At 42.2% G+C, this 20,352-nt stretch overlaps 1 long non-coding RNA gene across 1 annotated transcript in view; it reads left to right on the top strand.

The window, feature by feature from the left end:
- Positions 1-13,640, top strand: part of LOC140200023 (uncharacterized) — a 41,865-nt gene extending 28,225 nt beyond the window's left edge. Inside the window, exon 3 of the long non-coding RNA XR_011886546.1 lies at positions 10,356-13,640. This is a non-coding gene — a long non-coding RNA (uncharacterized lncRNA). The remainder of the gene's footprint in view (positions 1-10,355) is intronic.
- Positions 13,641-20,352: the final 6,712 nt, after the last annotated feature.

Raw genomic sequence — 20,352 nt, 5'->3', positions numbered from 1 at the left:
TCTGTATGGATAACCTCACTTACCACAGCTCAGAAGTGATTCTTCAATCTACAGACTCACTTTCAAGGACTCTACAGCTCATGTTCCCAGTATTATTGTTTTTATTTGTACATTAGTTGTTTGTCACTTTGTGTATAGTTTTCCATAATTTTCCTGTAAATGCCTGCAAGCAAAAGAATTTCAAGGTAATGTATGGTAACATACACTCTGTGGCTACTTCATTAGGTACTCCTGCACAACTGCTCATTAATGCAATTATCTAATCAGCCAGTCGTGGCAGCAGCTTGATGCATAAATGCATGCAATGGTCAAGGGGTCCAGTTGTTGTTCAGACCAAACATCAGAATGGGAAACAAATGTGATCTTGTGGAATGATTGTTGGTTCCAGACAGGAAGGGTTGAGTATTTCAGAAACAGCTGATCTCCTGGGATTTTCAAGCACCACATTCACTGGAGTTTACTGAGAATGGTGCAAGGACAAAAAAAAATCCAGTGAGTGACATTTCTGTGGGTTGTTAATGAGAGAGGTCAGAAGAAAATGGCCAGATTGGTTCAAGCTGATAGGAAGGCGACAGTAACTCAAATAACCACGTGTTACAACAGTGGGGTGCAGAAGAGCATCTCTGAATGCACAACACACCGAACCTCAGATAGCCATTTGAAGACTCTGAAGAATTTACTGTGCTCAGTTCTGGTCGCCTCCCTATAGGAAGGACGTGGAAACCATAGAAAGGGTGCAGAGGAGATTTACAAGGATGTTGCCTGGTTTGGGGAGCATGCCTAATGGGAATAGGTTGAGTGAACTCGGCCTTTTCTCCTTGGAGCGACGGAGGATGAGAGGTGACTTGATAGAGGTATACAAGATAATGAGATGCATTGATCATGTGGATAGTCAGAGGCTTTTCCCCAGGACTGAAATGGCTAGCACGAGAGGGCATAGTTTTAAGGTGCTCGGACGTAGGTACAGAGGAGATGTCAGGGCTAAGTTTTTTACGCAGAGTGGCGAGTGTGTGGTGGAGGCAGAAATGATAGGGTCTTTTAAGAGACTCCCGGATGAGTACATAGAGGTTAGAAAAATAGAGGGCTATAGATAAAGCCTACATGTTCGGCACAGCTTTGTGGCCTGAAGGGTCTGTATTGTGCTGTATGTTTTCTATGTTTTCCAGAATATTGTTGTGCACTGTTATTATAGAGTGGGTCACATAAGTCCATATTCAGATTGATTTATTTATCACATATACATCAAAACATACAGTGAGATGCCTTGTTTGCATTAACAAACAACACACCCCAGAATATGCTGGGGCAGCCTGCAAGGTTCACCGCACATTATTGCACTAAAATAGCATACCGCAGTGCTCGGCAAAACAATACAGGACACAACAAGGAACAAAACATAATAGGGCGGGTGGGGAACATATGTTTTGCAATGTCTAGTGTAAGGCCCATCCTGTCTCTGCTTCAGTACACAAGGTGACAATGACTTTGAACTTGACCTCCAAACATGCACACCTACAAGCACCTTTGAGTTTGCACAGCCACAGAGGTTATAGTGACCTTGGTTCTGATATGGAGATGATTGAGAATGAACTGTTTCTCATTTATCCTGTAAGCAGGCTCCACTCCAGTAGAAAGTGATGCAAATGAAGTTCAACACTGCAACAAGAAAAACTGGAAACCAATGCTGAAGTCATTAAGATTCCCAATGTCTTACTTTACCTGCATATTTAGTTTCTGACCCACCTCAGTTTCCTGACATTTACTAGCTTCACACTGATTTTTATATACCTCCTGTCCAAGTATATAACTAAATCTTTATTCCATCTTTAACCTTACCACCCACCTTTTTAATCTGGCTTTTCAGTCTTTTGGCTTCATCTTAATAGCCTGCTTTCCTCCTGGCACTGTATTATCAGCAAGATCAGGGAACTTCTGCACTCAGAGGTGGTGTGGGTGTGGAACGAGCTGCCAGTGGAAATGGTGGATACCGGTTCAATTGCCACATTTCTTAGGTCCTCTGTTCGTCAGGGTCAACCACAGATATTGTGTCCTAGCTGTCTACATGATAACGCAAGCCAGGGCAGTATGATGTGTAGAGTGAGCTGTTGCCTATGCAGCAGGCTCCCTCTCTCCACGTAGCTGATGAATCCAAAGGAACGGTGGTCATCGATACTGTTTGGCACCCGCAGTGTCGCAGGACTCGCCAGTCAGCATTGAACTCAATGTAAGACTAATTAAGGACTCCAGCTCTGGATTTTTCCTCGGGTTTTACTCCCAAAGCCTTCTCCATGAGTGGGTATAGCGGTAAGATTTGAGATCAGAGTTTCCCTTTGCCTAGATGAGCTGCCAACCATGGGTGATAAACCCCACCTGCCTGAAGCGACTGGTTTTAAGGTCCCAGAAACCCGCCTTTGCCCCTTCTCCTGTCAGTAGAAATGTTTGACTGGGCTTAGTAGCTAAGCCACACGTGAAGGCCAGGAGTTGGACTTAGTTGTCCGAGGCTATTTGAGGCAGGTGCCTTTGGGAGCATCTGACGGATAGTGCAGGCTTACCCCGCTATCTCCCCCAATGATGACAATCTTAAGAAACCAATTGTAGCATTTATTTGAAGAATTATAGATACATAATTCCACCATGGACTGTTCCAAACCTGACGGCGAAAGGAGGAGGGTTGGGCAGGGGGCTAGCAACTCCAGCCTGTAAAAACCCAGAGCTACAGAAATGCCAACAGAAGCTCCAAAGAACTCAACACTTAATGAGGAAGGATTTTCGAAGAAGTATGCAACTGGGGAACAACTTGAAAGACTGGCCCATGACAGAGGACCTTGGTGAGCTGCTGTCAGTGACCAATGACTAGTCGGGGTGATAGGCTTAAGCGAGAAAGTAAGTTAGAGGTAAATGGATGAGAGGGGGTGTGGATGGCAATGGTCCGGGTGTAGGTAGGTGGGTCCGGGCAGAAGACCAGGTCGGCATGGATAAAATGGGCCAACGAGTCCTTTTCTGTGCTGTAGAGTTTTATGACTCTGTGAGTACAAAACTGCATATGTTCCAGTGCTCCTGGTGTGGCCTCCTCTACGTCCATGTTATCCGACTAAATTTGTGGAGCCACTTCATTGAGCACTTTCAATCCATCTGCCACAACTGCCAGGATCTCCTAGTGGCCATTCATTTCAATTTGTCTTCCCATTTCCATTTTGACATATCCGTCCATAGCTTCCTGTACTGCTATGATAAGGACAAACTGAGGTTGGAGGAGCAACACCTTATATTCCACCTGGGCAGCCTCCAGCCTGATGACATGAACATCGATTTCTCTAACCTCTGGTAATTTCTTTCCCATCCCTCCTCCTCTCTTTTCCATTCTCCAATCTGGTCCCTCTCTTACCTCTTCTCCTCACCTATTGATAACTTTCTTCTGGTCCTCCTCCTCCTTCCCTTTCTCCCATAGTCCACTTTCTTCTCCTACCACATTTCCTCTTCTTCTTCAGCCCTTTACCTCTTCACCTATCATCTCCCAGCTTCTCACTTCTTCCCCCACCCCCCCTCACCTTTTCCCTCATTTGATCTCACCTACTACCAGCCAGCTTGTCCACCTTCCCCTCTCCCCACCTTCTTATTCTGGCTTCTGCCCCCTTCCTTTCCAGTCCTGATACAGGGTCTTGGCCCAAGGTGTTGACTGTTTATTCCCCTCCGTAGAAGCCTGGCCTGCTAGGTGTGTGATGTTCTAGATTCCTCCAGCACTTTCTGTGTTCCAGATTTCCAGCAACTGCAGAATCTCCCGTGTTTATGATTTGCTGCCTCTTCTGCGACGTCTCTTTGAGATACGCCTGCCCTGAAGAGGTCTAAGTCTTCTCTTTGACATGAGATCCTAAAGTGTGATCTCTGATTCTTCACACCTATCACCTGCCAGCTGGTACTCCTTCCCCTGTTCCCACCTTCCTATACCGACTTCTTTCCCCTTCCTTTCCAATACTGAAGAAGGATCTCGGTCCAAAGCATTGACTGTTTATTCCTCTCCATAGAAGCTGCCTGACCTGCTGTGTTCCTCCAGCGTTTTGTGTGTGTTGTTCTAGATATGCCACGTCTGCTGAATCTCTTGTTGTTTTTATGTTGTTACAGTCCTCCTTTTCATCCAGATCATTGATTTGAAATGTGAATAACTGAATTTCCAGCACTGTAGCACCCCAGATGCAGTGTAATAGTCTTAAAAACAACCAGTTTTTTTTTCTGGCTCCTTGTCTCCTTCCCATTAAGCAATGCTTTATCAAAAAACAATCTGCTGGAGGAGCTCAGTGGGTTGAACAGCATCTGTGGCAGTGGAGGGGGAGAATAACTGTTGAGAGGAAATAGGAGCAAAAAATCAGGCCATTATACCCTGAGGAAAGTTGCTGAAGGCAAGGCAATGGATGTCTACATGGACTTTAGTAGGCATTTGACAAGGTCCCTGGAGGGAGGTTGGTCAAGAAGGTTCAGTCATTTGGTATTCAAGGTGAGGGAGTAAATTGGATAATATATTGGCTTTGTGAGAGAAGCCAGAGAGTGTAGTACAGGGGTGCCTCTCGGACTGGAGGCCTATGACTAGTGGAGTGTCACAGGGATCAGTGCTGGGTCCTTTGTTGTTTGTCATCTATATCAATGATCTGGATGATAATGCAGTTAACTGGATCAGCAAATTTGTAGATGACGCCAAGAAGACTATCATGGCTTACAGAGGGTCCTGGACCAGCTGGAAAAATGGGCTGAAAACTGACAGATGGAATGTAATGCAGACCAGTGTGAGGCGTTGCACTTTGGTGGGACCAACCAGGGTAGGTCGTACATGGGTAGTGAGGAGTGTGGTAGAACAAAGGTTTCTGGGAATACAGGTCCGTCATTCATTGAAAGCGGTGTCACAGGTAGAAAGGATTGTAAAGAAAAGTCTTGGCACAATGGCCTTCATAAAGTAATGAGTACAGGAAATGGGATGTTTTGTTGAAGTTGTATAAGACATTAGTGAAGCCTACTTTGGAGTATCGTGTACTGTTTTGGTTACTTACCTATGGAAGAGATGTAAATAAGGTTGAAAGAGTACAGAGAAAATTTACAAGGATATTGCCGGGTCTGGAGGACCTAGGTTATAAAAAAAAGACTGAATACGCTTGGACTTTATTCCTTGGAACTTAGAAGATTGAAAGGAGATTTGATAGAGGTATAAAAATTATGAGGGGAACACACACAAAATGTTGGAGGAACTCAGTAGGCCAGGCAGCATCTATGGAAAAGAGTACAGTCGATGTTTTGGGCTGAGACCCTTCAGCAGGACTGGAGAAAAAAGTTGAGAAGTAGAGTTAAGAGGTTGGGAGCGGGGAGGGAGAAACACAAGGTGATAAGTGAAACCAGGAGGGGGAGGGGCGAAGTAAAGAGCTGGGAAATGAATGGACAAGGATGTCATGTAGGAAGCGATCCCTGTGGAAAGCAGAAAGTGGGGGAAAGGGAAAATCTTCCACCATCTCCAGTGGGATCCCACCACCCAGCACATCTTTTCCTTTTCTTTCTTCCATGGCCTTCTGCCCTCTCCCTTTCTCCAGCCCTGTATCTCTTTCACAATCAACTTCCCAGCTCTTTACTTCATCCCTCCCCTTCCTGGTTCCACCTACCACTTTGTGTTCCTCCCTCCTCTCCCCCAGCCCCAGCTTTTAACTTTACTCCTCATCGTTTATTCTCCAGTCCTGCTAAAGGGTCTTGGACTGAACCGTCGACCGTACTCTCTTCTCCGTAGATGCTGCCTGGCCTGCTGAGTTCCTCCAGCATTTTGTGTGTGTTGCTCGGATCTCCAGCATCTGCAGACTTCCTCCCGTTTGTGAAAATTACGAGGGGTATAGGATGGGTAAATGCAAGCAGGCTTTCTCCACTGAAGTTGGGTGGGACTACAACCAGAGGTCATGGGTTAAGGGTAAAAGGTGAAAAGTTTAAGAGGAACATGAGGGGAAACTTCTTCACTCAGAGGGTCGTTGGAGTGTGGAAGGAGCTGTCAGCACAAGTGGTGCATGCAAATCAAATCAAGTTTAATTGTCATTTAAATCATACATGGATACAGCTGAGTGAGACAGCGTTCCTCCGGGGCCAAGCTGCAAAAACATACACATGCATTCAAAATATTGAGGAAGAAAATAAAAAAGAACATGGTCACATAAGAAAACACATTTAACAAAGGAAAAAGCACCTCCGGTTTGTTCCCGAGAGGCCGCTGTGTGTATACGCGCTGCCATCTTACTGAAACTTCAGTGTTTAAGAGAAGATTGGATAGCTACATGGATGGTAGGGATATGGAGGGCGATGGTCCCGGTGCAGGTCGATGGGAGTAGACAGTTTCTGCATGGACTAAATGGGCTGAAGGGCCTGTTTCTGTGCTGTACTTTACTATGACACTATCAAGGCTGATTTATTATCACTCTCAACCCCATTCTTCTGCTCTCTCCCCATAACCTTTGATTCCTTGACTAATCAAGAGCTTATCAATCTCTGCTTTAAGTATACCCAATGACTTGGCCTTCACAGCTGTCCAAGGCAATGACTTCCACAGATTTACCACCCTCTGCCTGAAGAAATACCTCCTCATCTCTGTTCTAAAGGGACGCCCTTTTATTTTGAGGCTGTGCCCTCAGTTCATCGACTATCCTCTGTTATTAAAAACATCTTCTTCACGTCTACTTTATCTAGGTCTTTCAATATTTAGTAGGTTTCAATGAGACAGTCCCTCATTCTTCTAAAATCCAATGAGCGCAGGCTCAGTGCCATCAAATGCTCCTCATGTATTAACCCTTTCATTCCCAGGATTATTCTCATAAACCTCCTCTGGATCGCCAGCTCATTCTTTCTCAGACATCCCACCCTGTAAAAACTCATTTCAGGGAGGTAGCACCCCTGCGCCCCCCCCCCCCCCCCCGCAACCCCATATCCCCCACCCTCCCCCTGTCGACCCCCAAGGGTGTATAATCTGTATACCAAGTTGGGTATATGCAGCAAATGTGACATTAAAATATGTACTTATATTATCATGTTTATTCTATTACAACTTTAAGCAAGTCTACAGGGAGTTTGGCCTCGTCACGTAGGACATCAATAGCGTAGCTCCTTGGCGGCTAGCCAGCTAGTTTAAATCAGGAGTCCCCAACCCTTTTTTGCACTGCAAACTGGTTAAATATTGACAATATTCTTGTGGACCAGATGACCCGGGGGGGGGGGGGGTGTTAAATGCGACCGGAATATAGGTGATAAGTCACTATAAGTCACTTGTAAGTGGCTAGTACACACAATTTCATTTCTAAAGGGATTTATCAAACAAACTTAATATTAAACACACAGCGCATATTTTCCTCGCATGAATGTAGTGATAAGTCAATTGTAACAGTGGTCCCAAACCTTCGGGCCGTGAAGAATGCAGCGGTACAGTGGTAGCCAGAATGCACCCAGCACATCTTTAAGAAAAAAGCTGAAATAAACAAGCTAATTGATTAGGTGCCGCCCAGCACGTAAATGTCAGCCCAGGTCAGAGACGACGCAATTGGCAATCGCCTTTGATCTGGGCCAACATTTACGTGCCCGGCAGCACCTAATTAATTAGCTTGTTTATTTTGGCTTTTTTCTTAAAGATGTGCTGGGTGTGTTCTGGCTACCGCTGCATTCTTCGTGGCTCGGAGGTTGGGGACCACTGAATTATAAGTCACTTATAAGTCAATAGCATCATAACATTTTAAGTAACATTTGGATATTAAGCACACAGTGCATATTTTCCTCGTATGAACAAATAAAATCATTGCAACACACCAATATTGCTGAGTCAGTGGGAGCCCTGGGCTTGTCTTCCTGCAACAACACGGTCCTATCGAGGGGTGATGGGAGACAGCGATACTCGAAGGGGGTTCCTTATGTCCAGTCTATTCCGCAATTTAGTTTTCGTTGCACTCGTTGCAGAAAACTCCGCTTCGCAGAAATACGTTGGAAATGGAAGCAACGTTTTCAGTGCTTTCGTGGCTATCTCAGGGTATTCAGCCTTGACTTTGATCCAGAATGCCAGCAGGGATGTTATGTAAACATACTTTTCAGCCCACCGTCATTTGCAAGTACAAGGAGTTGAACTTTTTCCCACGCTGACATGGATGATTCACCGGGGACTTTCACAAGTGGGTCACGGACCCATTCCTTTGCACACCTTGGGTCACTGATGGCCTTGCGTGCGTTAAAATTCAACAATGCGTGACAGGGAATGAGGAAAGGTGCAGCTGACTCATATCGTTTCATATCGCCAAATCGTATTGTTTCCTCGCGGCCCGGTGGTTGGGGACCACTCTTAGCACGAAGAGAGACCAATCAGGATGCTCGCTCTCCCTCTCCCTCTCAAAAAAATCTATTTCTGGGATATTGTATGTAACTTGCGGGCGTCAGGAAGCCACTATCGATATGCGGGAGACTCCCAGAACTTCCGGGAGAGGTGGGATGTCTGCTTTCTTCAATATGGACCCACTACTGTTCTCCACTGTCTTCAGCCTCTAATACTCCAAATGTTGGCTGACAAATGCCTTACAGAGCCTCAATATTACACCCCTTAATATTATATATTCTCTTAAAATTAATGCTAACATTTTTCAGGTCAAAACTCTGCATCAGGACCAAGAATGAAGAGTGGGAGCAGCCACTATAAAGAGGGTGGATGGGGAGAGGAGAGACGGGCACCAGAGGAGATTGGTGGACTGAGGAGAGGAGTGAAGCTAGAGTAGGCAGGCAGACAGGAAAAAAAGAGGATGGAGACCAAAGGGGTATGGAGGGGGAAAAGCAAGAACACAAAGGGCTACCAGCACTGGACTCTGAGAATTACGGGAGATGATGCTGGGAGCCATTACGGAGATGAAGGCAGACAGAACCAAGAACAGGTGGTGGAAGGGAGAGGCAATCTGTGGGATGAAATCTATGGACAGTAGGTGGATTGAACCAGGAAGAGAAGTGGAAGGGGGACAGAAAAGGGTGATGCATGAGGGTAGAGAGGGGAGGTGTGGGAAAGGGGACAAAATAGGGGGACTGGAGAAAGCTGAGGTAGGAAGGAGAGATAAATTGGAAAATGTAATATCCATACCACTTGTAGATTGCTCAGGCAAAATAATACTTTATCCTTGTTGATATGCTGCTACTCCTTATTTTACATTAATCTTCACCTGCTAGCCATGTTTCTGTGGTGTTCAACGTTGGCCACACTAGAATTGCTTTACACCGCCAGCTATAAGATCAGGGTTTGATTTCTGTCACTGTCTTTTATGAGTTGTACATTGTCCCAGTGATGGTATGGGTTTACTCCCACATTCCAAAGATGTATGGGTTAGGGTAAGTGAGTTGTGCACATGCTTTGTTGGCACTGTAAACACGGCAACGGTTGCCCAGTATAATCCTCACCAATTTGATTTGACGTAAACAATGCTTTCACTGTATCTTTTGATATATGTGACAAATAAAGCTAATCTTTCCTATGACCTGGCCTACTCAATTTAACCTGATGGAAGGCCACAAATAAAATTGCAGTGCAACTGAGCCAGTACAGTCCATGCTTAAACACATAAGCAAGAGGGGAGCTCTGTGAAAACGAACAATTTATTCTACCTGCAATAGAATTGTTCTAGTTGGCAGGGGTTCCCAACCTTTTTAATGCCATGGACCGATGTCAATAAGCAAGGGATCTGTGGACCCCAGGTTGGGAATGTTCTGGATCCATTCCTAAGGACTCCCATCACCCAGGACATGCCCCTTTCCCTTTGCTGTCATTAGACAGGAGGTACAGGAGGCTGAAGATGCACACTGAACATTTTAGTAATGGTTTCTTCCATTCTGCCTTAAGATTTCTGAACAGATGATGAACCAACCTATGAACAATACCCCACTATGTTTGCTCTCTTTTTGAACTACTAATTCTTTTTTTAAAATATCACTTATTGTAATTTATAGTTTTTTTTAAAATGTATTTCACTGTATTACTACTGTAAAACAATTTTACAAATTTCAAGGTATATGTCAGAGATATTAAACATGATAGGTTTCTTAAGGTTGTTATAGCTGGAGGTGGTAACGGGGTCAAACTCCCACTACCTGTTAAATGCTCCCAATGGCTTATACCTCAAATAACCTGACAACCAAGTCCAGATCCTAGCCTTTCACGTCTAGCTTAGCTACTAAGCCTGGTGGAACTATTTCTGCTGCCACAAGAAGGGGCAAAGGTGGGTTACTGGTGTCTTAAAAAACATTTGCTTTGGGCAGATAGGGCCTGTCAGCAATGGTTGGCAGCTCCTCTAGGAGAAGTAAAACTCTGATATCAAACCTCTGCTGTTTTGCAGCTATACTGAAGGCTTCAAGAGTAAACCCCGAGAGAAGAATCGAGCTGGAGTCCCTGAGGCAGTCCTATGTTGAGTTCAATGCTGAATGGCAACTCCTGCGATGCTGCTGGTACCAAACTGTATCGGTGTCTACAGTTCCTTTGGGTGCATCAGATGCTTGTGTGCTACATGGGCAACAGCTTGCTCTCCATATTATACTGCCCTGTCTTGCATATCTAGATAGCTAGGACACAACAGCCATGGTTGACTCTGACCCATAGAAGCCTCAGCATTAACCCTGATTCTGAATTTGACTCAGATTCTGATAGAAGACGAAGAAGAGGGCTGATCTGTCTAGAGAGATGGTGGCAATTTCTGTCCTCAAAATTGCAATCATCAAGCTAACAATGAGGTCTTACAGCCAGTCAAGGCAGATTGGATTTCCAAAAAGCAATTTTTTTCTCCGAAGGTAGACAGCATTACCAATGTTCTTAAGCACAGAGGCTTGACAATCTGTATTACAGAAATAAAATTCACTGGGTTAGGTAGAACAGCGGAATGCTTTCTAAATATTGACAGTCATGGCATTCTTCAGATTCTTGTTTAATCTGGGAATTGAATTGCAAGGGCAAATGTACAACAGCTTCATGCCACATCCTTGAAAAGTTCACCGCAAACCTATTCAGGCACATTTGAAGTATGTTAATCTGAAAAAAAAAGCAACAATATCACATCAACACATCCTCTGCAAACCTTACATTCTGGCATTATTAGAGATTATGAAGTGCCTTGTGGTCTGATATTAATAGGACAATATGAATATGTTATATTGAAGTGATATAAGACGTTGATGAGACTGAATTTGGAGTATTGTGTGCCGTTTTGGTCACCTGCCTACAGGAAAGATATCAAAAATGTTGTAAAATTTACAAGATGTTGCTGTGACTTGAGGACCTGAGTTATAGGGGAAGGTTGAATAGATTAGGACTTTATTCTCTAAAGTGTAGGAGAATGAGGGGTGATTTGACAGAGGTATACAAGATAATGAGGGGTATAGATTGGATAAATGCAAGCAGTCTTTCTCCACTGAGATTGGGTGAGACTAGAACTGGAGGTCATGGGTTAAGGGTGAAAGGTGAAATGTTTGAGGGGAACTTCTTCACTCAGAGGGTGGTGCCAGAGGAAGTGGTGGATGCGGGTTTGATTTCAATGTTTAGGAGAAAGTTGGATAGATACGTCAATGGGAGGGGTACTGAGGGCTATGGTCCAGGTGCAGGTTGATGGGACCAGACAGATTAATAGTTTGTCATGGGTTAGATGGGCCAAAGGGCCTGTTTCTATGCTGCAGTCTTCTATGACTCTCCATCAACAGGATGAAAATATGATAGGAAACTGGTTGGAGTTCATACAAATGACGGGGGATCTCATTAAAACCCATTGAATATTGAACGGCCCAGATAGTGTGGATGTGAAGAGGATGTTTCCTATATTAGGAGAATGAAGGACCAGAGGACAGACCATCGGTATAGAAAGACATCCCTTTAGAACAGAGATGTGTAGCAATTTCTTTAGCCAGAGGGTGATGAATCTGTGGAATTCACAACAGCTTCTTGATTACTAAGGGTGTCAAAGGTTATTGTGAAAGGCAAGAGAAAGGGATTTAGGGGGGATAATAAATCAGCCAAAATGGAATGGTAGAGAAAACTCAATGAGCCGAATAGTCTAATTCTGCTTCTATATCTTATGGTCCCATGTCTTAATGTTATGGAAATTACAACAGTGCAAACTTAGGAAGTGTCAGGAATTCACAACATGTCAGCCAGCGTCACAAAGTGCCACGCTGGTGGGAGCCAACCCCAAAACATTGTCTATCAGCTTACTCCAAATGCCACACTGCTTTTCAGTTGATATTCAACTCTACATACCAGCCAGGCACTTCAATGTGAAGCTGTTCTAAAGAAGGCTGTCTTTATGTTTCTATTAGCAATGACACTCCCTAAGTATGATTCTCCCTCTTTTTGCACTACTTATGTAATTCAATTTTCTTTTTTTAATTTATAATTTCTTATCGTAATTTATATATGTATTGCAATGTTCGGTGGTGGGGTGGAGACACATCTCTACCAAAGGAAGTGTAAGGCGCTCCTTCCCCCAGCTAGCCTGCAGATCACCTTTGGACAAGGTGCAGCACCTGCATAGCTCCCGAGTCAGGGTCACATGAAGCCAATCAGGTGTTGGTTGGTCATATAAGCAGCTGGTGTATATCACAAGTCCCGGTTATACGGGCACTGATGCCAGGCAGAGTATTAATAATGGCTGAGATCACCCTTCTTGTAAAGACATTGCCCAGAAGAAGGCAATGACAAGCCACTTATGTAGAAAAATTTGCCAAGAACAATCATACTCATGTAAAGATTGCCTACGTCATACGACATGGCACATAGCGAATGAGCAATTGCAATGTACTGCTGCTGCAGAACAATAAACTTCATGACATATGTGTTTTAGTCCCTGGAGTTTATGTATTGAGTATAGAATAAATTAATGGAAATTTTATTGGTTAGAGATTTGTATTGTGATAGTCATTTGAACCAGGTTAAACGATCCACACCTGTAAAGTTATTCAAAGAGATTTGTATTGTCCAATAAAGGGTCAAGTGTCCAAAGCCCTTCTTTGCAGTAGAGTTCCTCCAGTATTTTGTGGATTTTCACCACTCTTGGGAAGAGTCAACTGCAGAAAGACATTATCATGGTGTCCATTAGGTAGAGAAACCATTTGGGATGAAAGGGACAGAAATCTGTACTATCTGGATGTTCTTATTGGCCACAGAGGAATTAAAATATGGAAGAAAACATCAAACTCGAATGGGTCAAGGGCAGTGGAAGTAGACAAAGCAATTGTATTTGTTCTTGCCAAGTGCGTGAAGAAATGGAGGCAGCCATTTTGTGAAGCTGCTCTGTAACCTTCATCTTGTGAACTCTGTGATGAACTGATTCTTGCTTTTGGGCAAATCTAATCAGAGAAATTGAACGTGGACACAAGGAGTTTCTGCTATTGACCTATTAAACCTGATATAATCAACCAACAGGAATTCTGCAGATGCTGGAAATTCAAGCAACACACATCAAACTTGCTGGTGAACGCAGCAGGCCAGGCAGCATCTCTAGGAAGAGGTACAGTCGACGTTTCAGGCCGAGACCCTTCGTCAGGACTGATATAAACCTGATATAATTCTCAGATGAGCTGTGTATTGTGTACAATGCAGATTTGCAGAAATAATCTTGCTGTCTTTGCCCACTGGTCTAAAGCAGAGTCAAACAGAAGAAGTCACCTAAGGCATGGAGTTGTGTAACCCTTGGAGTATATCCAATGGGAAGGTGTTATAAGTCAGTCAGATGGCCTCGAGCTAACAAGAATGAAGCCCATCATTTGAACTGATAAGAAGTGTTTAAAATAAGGAGCTTCAAGTTCAAAGGCACGAAAACTCTGGAGACTAATCACTTCAAGGAAAAGCTCCATGCCAGGGGCTGGGAGAAGAAAGGATTGATTGTCTGACCAAAGGGAGATCCCCTATTTTGGCATTATAAATTGGAAAAGTAATCCGAGTAAGTATTGGTACAAAGGGAACAATAGACTTCATATCCTAAGTTGCTCGCCTGGGGTCAACAGAGTTACATTGTTGTTTGTGCAGAGACAATAAAGTGCAAGTTTTGATTAATTAATAGTTGCATAGTGAGTTTCCTAACCTAATTCCACTGATGAATGGTCAACATTCTTTAATGCACTCCACATGCCCTAGACTAGCATTGTTTCCTTATTCATTAGACCAGACATGTAATAATTAAGGATTTTGGCTTGTGTATATCTTGGCAATTCTTCACCATCTGCCGCTGGTCTTCTCTCCCAGCCCCTTGTCCTCCTCAATCGTTTATTTCCAAGTCTATTGCTTTACTATTTCAGTTAATTGATTCTTAAATGTATAAGAATTTGGCTTCTCAAGTTCCATCTCATTAACCCGGAGTTAATAGTTAACATACAGCAAAGTAATCCTTTTGATTACAAACAAGAGCAACACACACAAAATGCTGGAGGAACTCAGCAGGCCAGGCAGCATCTATCATGATGAAGATTCTCTACCCAAAACGTTGACTGCTTCCTCTTTTCCATAGATGCTGTCTGGCCTGCTGATTTCCTCCAGCATTTTGTATGTGTTGCTTGGATTTCCAGCTTCTGCAGATTTTATATGGTTTGTGAGAGTTCCCATTTTTTTGGTGTAAACACAGACGATGGAGAAGGCAGAGTTTGTCATTGAAACATTGGTTATAATTGATATCTGTATCTGGCTGGAAGCTTGAGAAGTTTATTTATCATACATGCTGGGAAAGCACTAGATCCATCTTTTTGAGACAATATCGAGTCAATATCTCCGAAAGCTTCTCTCCTAATTTCATTTTTGGCAGTGATGTCATTGGAAACTAAGTTCAAAACAGATGTTTAATGAGGGACCAAGTGATTATTTCTTTAAATTATCACAGTAAGTCAAAAATGTTCATGGTGTTTCTTTATGAGGGAATGTGCTATGGAAAAATTAACATCTTTAAGACTCAACTCCAACAGGAATGTCATCAGCATTGGTTAGGATTTTGTCATTGTTGGACTTGGCAAAAGTGGAAAAACTTGAGGAAAGAACAAGAATGCTCTGTGATAGGAAACTCACCTTTTTCACTCTCTGATATAGTTTGTTCAGTGATATAGCTTGTTCCCAGTCGCTGTGACATTGTCATGCAAACTGAAAGATGTGCGCCCTGTGGTTGATCCAATTCCTCACCGATGTCACCAACTGAAGTGTCACGGGACATTGAAACATTGAGACACCAGGCGGTATATGCTGCTGTTGAAAGAAGGCCATTCTACTCGAATAGTTCCCCTCCACTACCACTCTCCTCCGCCTAGTGGAACTTGGCCTCACTCTTAATAATTTCTCCTTTAGCTCCTCCTACCTCCTTCAAACAGAAGGGGTAGGCATGGGCATTCGCATGAGTTCCAGCTATGCCTGCCTGTTTGACAGCTATGTGGAACAGTCTATGTTCCAAGCCTACACAGGCAACCATCCCGCACTTTTCCTATGCTACATAGACGACTGCATTAGTGTTGCTTCCTGCAACCATGTGGAATTCGTCGACATCATCCACTTTGTATTAGCTAATCATCTGAAAACTGCTTCAGTTAAACATCAAATTATCAAGATTCGCAAACATGATGACACCTTGACAGTTAATCATGACGAGATAAGCAAATCTTTTCAAGAACTTTATACCTCCTTATACCATTCTGAATTTCCTCACGATCCCAACACCATGCATGACTTTTTAAGGAAATTGAATTTTCCGAAATTAGCAACCAAAGAATGTTTAACATTAGAAACTCCTATTACGGATGAAGAAATAACAGCTGTTATTTCCTCAATGAATTCTGGCAAAGCACCTGGTCCAGATGGTTTTACAGTGGAATTCTTTTAAGTTTTTTTCTTCTATTCTTTGTCCTTGGTTGTCTAGAGTTTTTAAAGAAGCAATCAGATTAGGTAAATTACCACAATCATTTTATGGAGCTTCTATTTCTTTAATTCTTGAAAAGAATAAAGATCCTACTGATTGTGCATCATACAGACCGATAGCTCTCCTGAATGTAGATTCTAAGATTTTTTCTAAAGTATTAGCAACTAGGTTAGAGAAGGTATTACCTCAAATTATCTCTGTGGGCCAAACTGGATTTATTAAAAATCATTATTCATCTTTTAATATTAGGAGGTTAATGAATATTGTTTATACTCCTTCACTTACTACTCCAGAATGTGTTATTTCATTAGATGCTGAGAAAGCTTTTGACAGAGTTGAATGGCCATATTTATTTAGTGTGCTTGAGAAATTTAATTTTAGTCCGATATTTATATCTTGGATTAAATTAATGTATCATACCCCTATAGCTTCGGTTTTCACTAACAATGAAAGCTTTCCCTTTTTTCGCTTATCTCAGGGTACTAGGCAGGGATGTCCTCTTAGACCATTATTGTTTGATATTGCCTTTGAACCCTTAGCAATTGCTATCCGAGACTCACCTAACATTCTTGGTATTACCCGTGGGAATGAAATACATAAGTTATCATTATGTGTAGACGATTTGTTATTATATATTTCTTATCCTGAGAAATCCAAACCCGCTGTTTTATCCTTGTTGGCTCAGTTTAGTAATTTTTCTGGTTATAAATTGAACCTTAATAAGAGTGAACTATTTTCCCTAAATATGCAGGTTCCAATTTATGGATGTTTACCATTTAAATTGGTTACCGACTTTTTTTTTTACATATTTAGAGGTTAAAATTACAAAAAAAAGCATAAGGATTTACTTAAGGCTAATTTTTTACCTTTAATTGATCAGATTAAACTTCTGTTTACTAAATAGTCAGCAATGTCTCTGTCATTGATAGGTCGGATCAATGCCATTAAGATGATTATTTTACCTAAATTTTTATATTTATTTCAAGCGGTGCCAATTTTTATTCCGAAATCCTTTTTTGATAATGTTGATTCCAAAATTTCTTAATATATATATGGCAGAATAAAAATCTTAGGTTAGGTAAAAGATACTTACAGAAATCTAAAAAGGATGGGGGTTTGGCATTGCCGAATTTTAGATTTTACTATTGGGCAATTAATATTCGATATTTAAAATTTTGGTCATGGGACTTGGACATAACTTCAAGTCCACATTGGGTTAATCTCAAATGTAAATCTTTACAAGGGTTTTCACTGGGTTCTATTTTTTTAGGGACTTTGCTTCCCTTTAGTCTTTCTAAATTGTATAAACAAATGGGTAACCCAATAGTAAAATATACTTTACGAATATGGTTTCAATTTCAAAATTTTTTGGGTTGAATCAATTTATTCTAGCAAGTCCTATTATATCTAATTTTTTCTTTCAACCCTCTATCATGGATCAAGCCTATTTGGCTTGGGAAACTAAAGGTATATTACGATTTTGTGATCTATTTTTGGATAATTGTTTCATGTCCTTTGAACAATTATCTAATAAATATAACTTGCCTAGATCCCATTTTTTTTTAGGTATTTACAGATTAGAAACTTTTTGAATACTGTTCTTCCTACCTTCTGGAATTTATATTCAACAGATATTTTGGAAAAAATTTTAGATTTAAATCTTTTCAGAAAGGTGTAATAGAGACTATTTATAATATAATTATGAAAATACGTCCAGACGTATCTAATAAAGTTAGGACTGATTAGGAAAGGGAACTTAAGATTACTTTACCTATTGAAAAATGGGGAAAAAATCTTCAATTAGTTAACTCATCCTCTGTATGTGCTAAACATGTGTTGATACAGTTTAAAGTAGTGCATAGGGCTCATATGTCTAAGGATAAATTAGCTCATTATTACTCTCATATAAATCCTGTATGCGATAGATGTCACTGTGAGATAGTTTCTTTAACTCATATATTTTGGTCATGTCCTTTTTTGAAAAAGTACTGGAAAGATATTTTTGATAGTATTTCAACTGTTCTGAATATTGATTTACAACCTCACCCTATTACTGCAATTTTTGGGTTACCAATGATAGAACCAATTCATTTAACCTCTTCAGCTTGTTGAATGGTTGCATTTCTTACATTAATGGCTAGAAGATCCATTTTGCTGAATTAGAAAGAGATTAATCCTCCCACCACATTTCATTGGTTCTCTCAAACTATGTTGTGTTTAAACTTAGAAAAAATTAGAAGTGTTATTTATGATCCCTCTATTAAATCCGAAAAGACTTGGAGGCCATTTATTCAACACTTCCATATGATGTAATTTGACCTTTTCCAAACCTATTCTATTTCTTTTTAATATATGTCGAGAGGAGCGGAGTCGACGACACTAATGATTCTTCTTTTTTTTGACGTTACGTAACAGCCCGTGTCTTTTTTTTCTTTAATTTAGTTGGTTAACATTGTTAGATTAGTTTTTCTTTTGAGGTATATATTATTTTTTCTTCCTTTTTCATGTTTTTTTGTATATTATATTTGTATCCTGTATGATTGGGAGGTTTAATACCCGTGTGTCATCTGGGTTTATATTTAAATATGTTAATTATAACAATGTAATCCCAATAACTTTGTATCAATACTATGTTAGGTTTATCATTATGAAACCAATAAAAAGATTGAAAAAGAAAGACATCATCCACTTTGCCTTGAACTTCCACCATGCCCTCAAATTTATCTGGTCTATTTCCAACACCTCCCTCCCCTTTCTCAATCTCACTGTCTGTATTTCTGGACACAACTTACCTACTCATATCTATTACAAATCCACGGACTCTCACAGCTACCTGGACTATACCTCCTCCACCGGGTTACTTGTAAAAACGCCATCCCCTTCTCTCAATTCCTCCATCTCTGCTGCATCTGCTCTCAGGATGAAGCTTTTCATACCAAAACTGAGGAGCTGTCTTACTTCTTCAAAGAAAGGGGCATTCCTTCGTTCACCATTAATGCTGCCCTCAACCGCATCTCTTGCACTTCATGCACGTTGGTTCTTACCCGATCCTCCTGCCATCCTACCAGGGATGGGGTTCCCCTTGTCCTTACCTACCACCCCACCAACCTCCGTGTCCAGCATATAATTTTCTGCAACTTCCGACACCTCCAACAGCATCCCACCACCAAGCACATCTTTCCCTTGCCCCCTCTTTCTGCTTTCCACAGGGATCGGTCCCTACGCGACTCCATTGTCTTATTTGTCCCTCCCCACTGATCTCTCTCCTGGCACTTATCCTTGCAAGCGGAACAAGTGCTACACCTGCCCCTACACCTCCTCCCTCACTGCCATTCAGGGCCCCAAACAGTCCTTCCAGTTGAGGCGACATTTCACCTGTGAGTCTGTTGGGGTGGTAGACTGTACCCAGTGCTCCCAGTGTGGCCTCATGTATATCAGTGAGACCCAACATAGATTGGGAGACTGCTTCGCCAGGTCCACCAGAAAAAACAGGATCTTCCAGTGGCCACCCATTTTAATTCTACTTCCCATTCCCATTCTAACATGTCCACCCATGGCCTCCTCCACTGTTGTGATGAGGCCACACTCAGGTTGGAGGAACAACACCTTATATTTTGTCTGGGTAGCCTCCAACCTGATGGCATGAACATCAATTACTTGAACTTCCTGTAGTACCCCCTTCCTCTCCTTCACCATTCCTCATCCCCTTTTCCCTCTTTCACCTTATCTTGCCCACCCATCACCTCCCTCTGAGGCTCCTCCTCCCTTTTCTTTCTTCCATGGCTTTCTGTCCTCTTCTATCAGATTCCCCCTTCTCCAGCTCTATATCTTTTTCACCGATCAGCTCCCAGCTCTTTAATTCATCCCTCCCCCTTCAGGTTTCACCTATCACCTTGTGTTTCTCTCTCCCCTACCCCAACATTTTAAATCTACTCCTCAGCATTTTAACTCCAGTCCTGCCGAAGGGTCTCAGCCCGAGAGGTTGACTGTACTCTTTTCCATAGATGCTGCATAGCCTGCTCAGTTCCTCCAGCATTTTGTGTGTGATCTCTCTCCTTCTCTCTCTCTATCTCGCTCTCTTGCTCTCTCTCGCGCTCTCTCTCTCTATCTCTCTATCTCTATTTCTTTCTCTCTCTTTTGATGGTATGTGAGAGTGTGTCGGTCCTCAAGTTGGGGGTCTCGGACAAGCGATGTGGCAAATTGTAACATCGAAACAGCGAGCTGCTGGTTTCTCGCCTTCATTTGTAGCAGGAATGATATCCCACTGTTCTTCGATACTGAGGGAGAGCCTGTCTGAGGTGTTGAGTTTTTGGGATAGACAGTAGTTTTTTGTTGGACTCTAGATCATGGCTTCTTTGGGGGCTTCATTATTGCTTGCATGGTGGGGGGAGGGGGATGATGCTTATGCTGGAGGAGTGGGGATAGGAGGACGGGGTGGGTTATTGCTTTTGTTGTTGCTTGT

The sequence above is a fragment of the Mobula birostris genome, chromosome 7 (genome assembly GCF_030028105.1).
Source record: "Mobula birostris isolate sMobBir1 chromosome 7, sMobBir1.hap1, whole genome shotgun sequence".
Taxonomy (NCBI): Eukaryota; Metazoa; Chordata; class Chondrichthyes; order Myliobatiformes; family Myliobatidae; genus Mobula; species Mobula birostris.
This window is presented reverse-complemented; position numbering and strand designations above follow the sequence as displayed.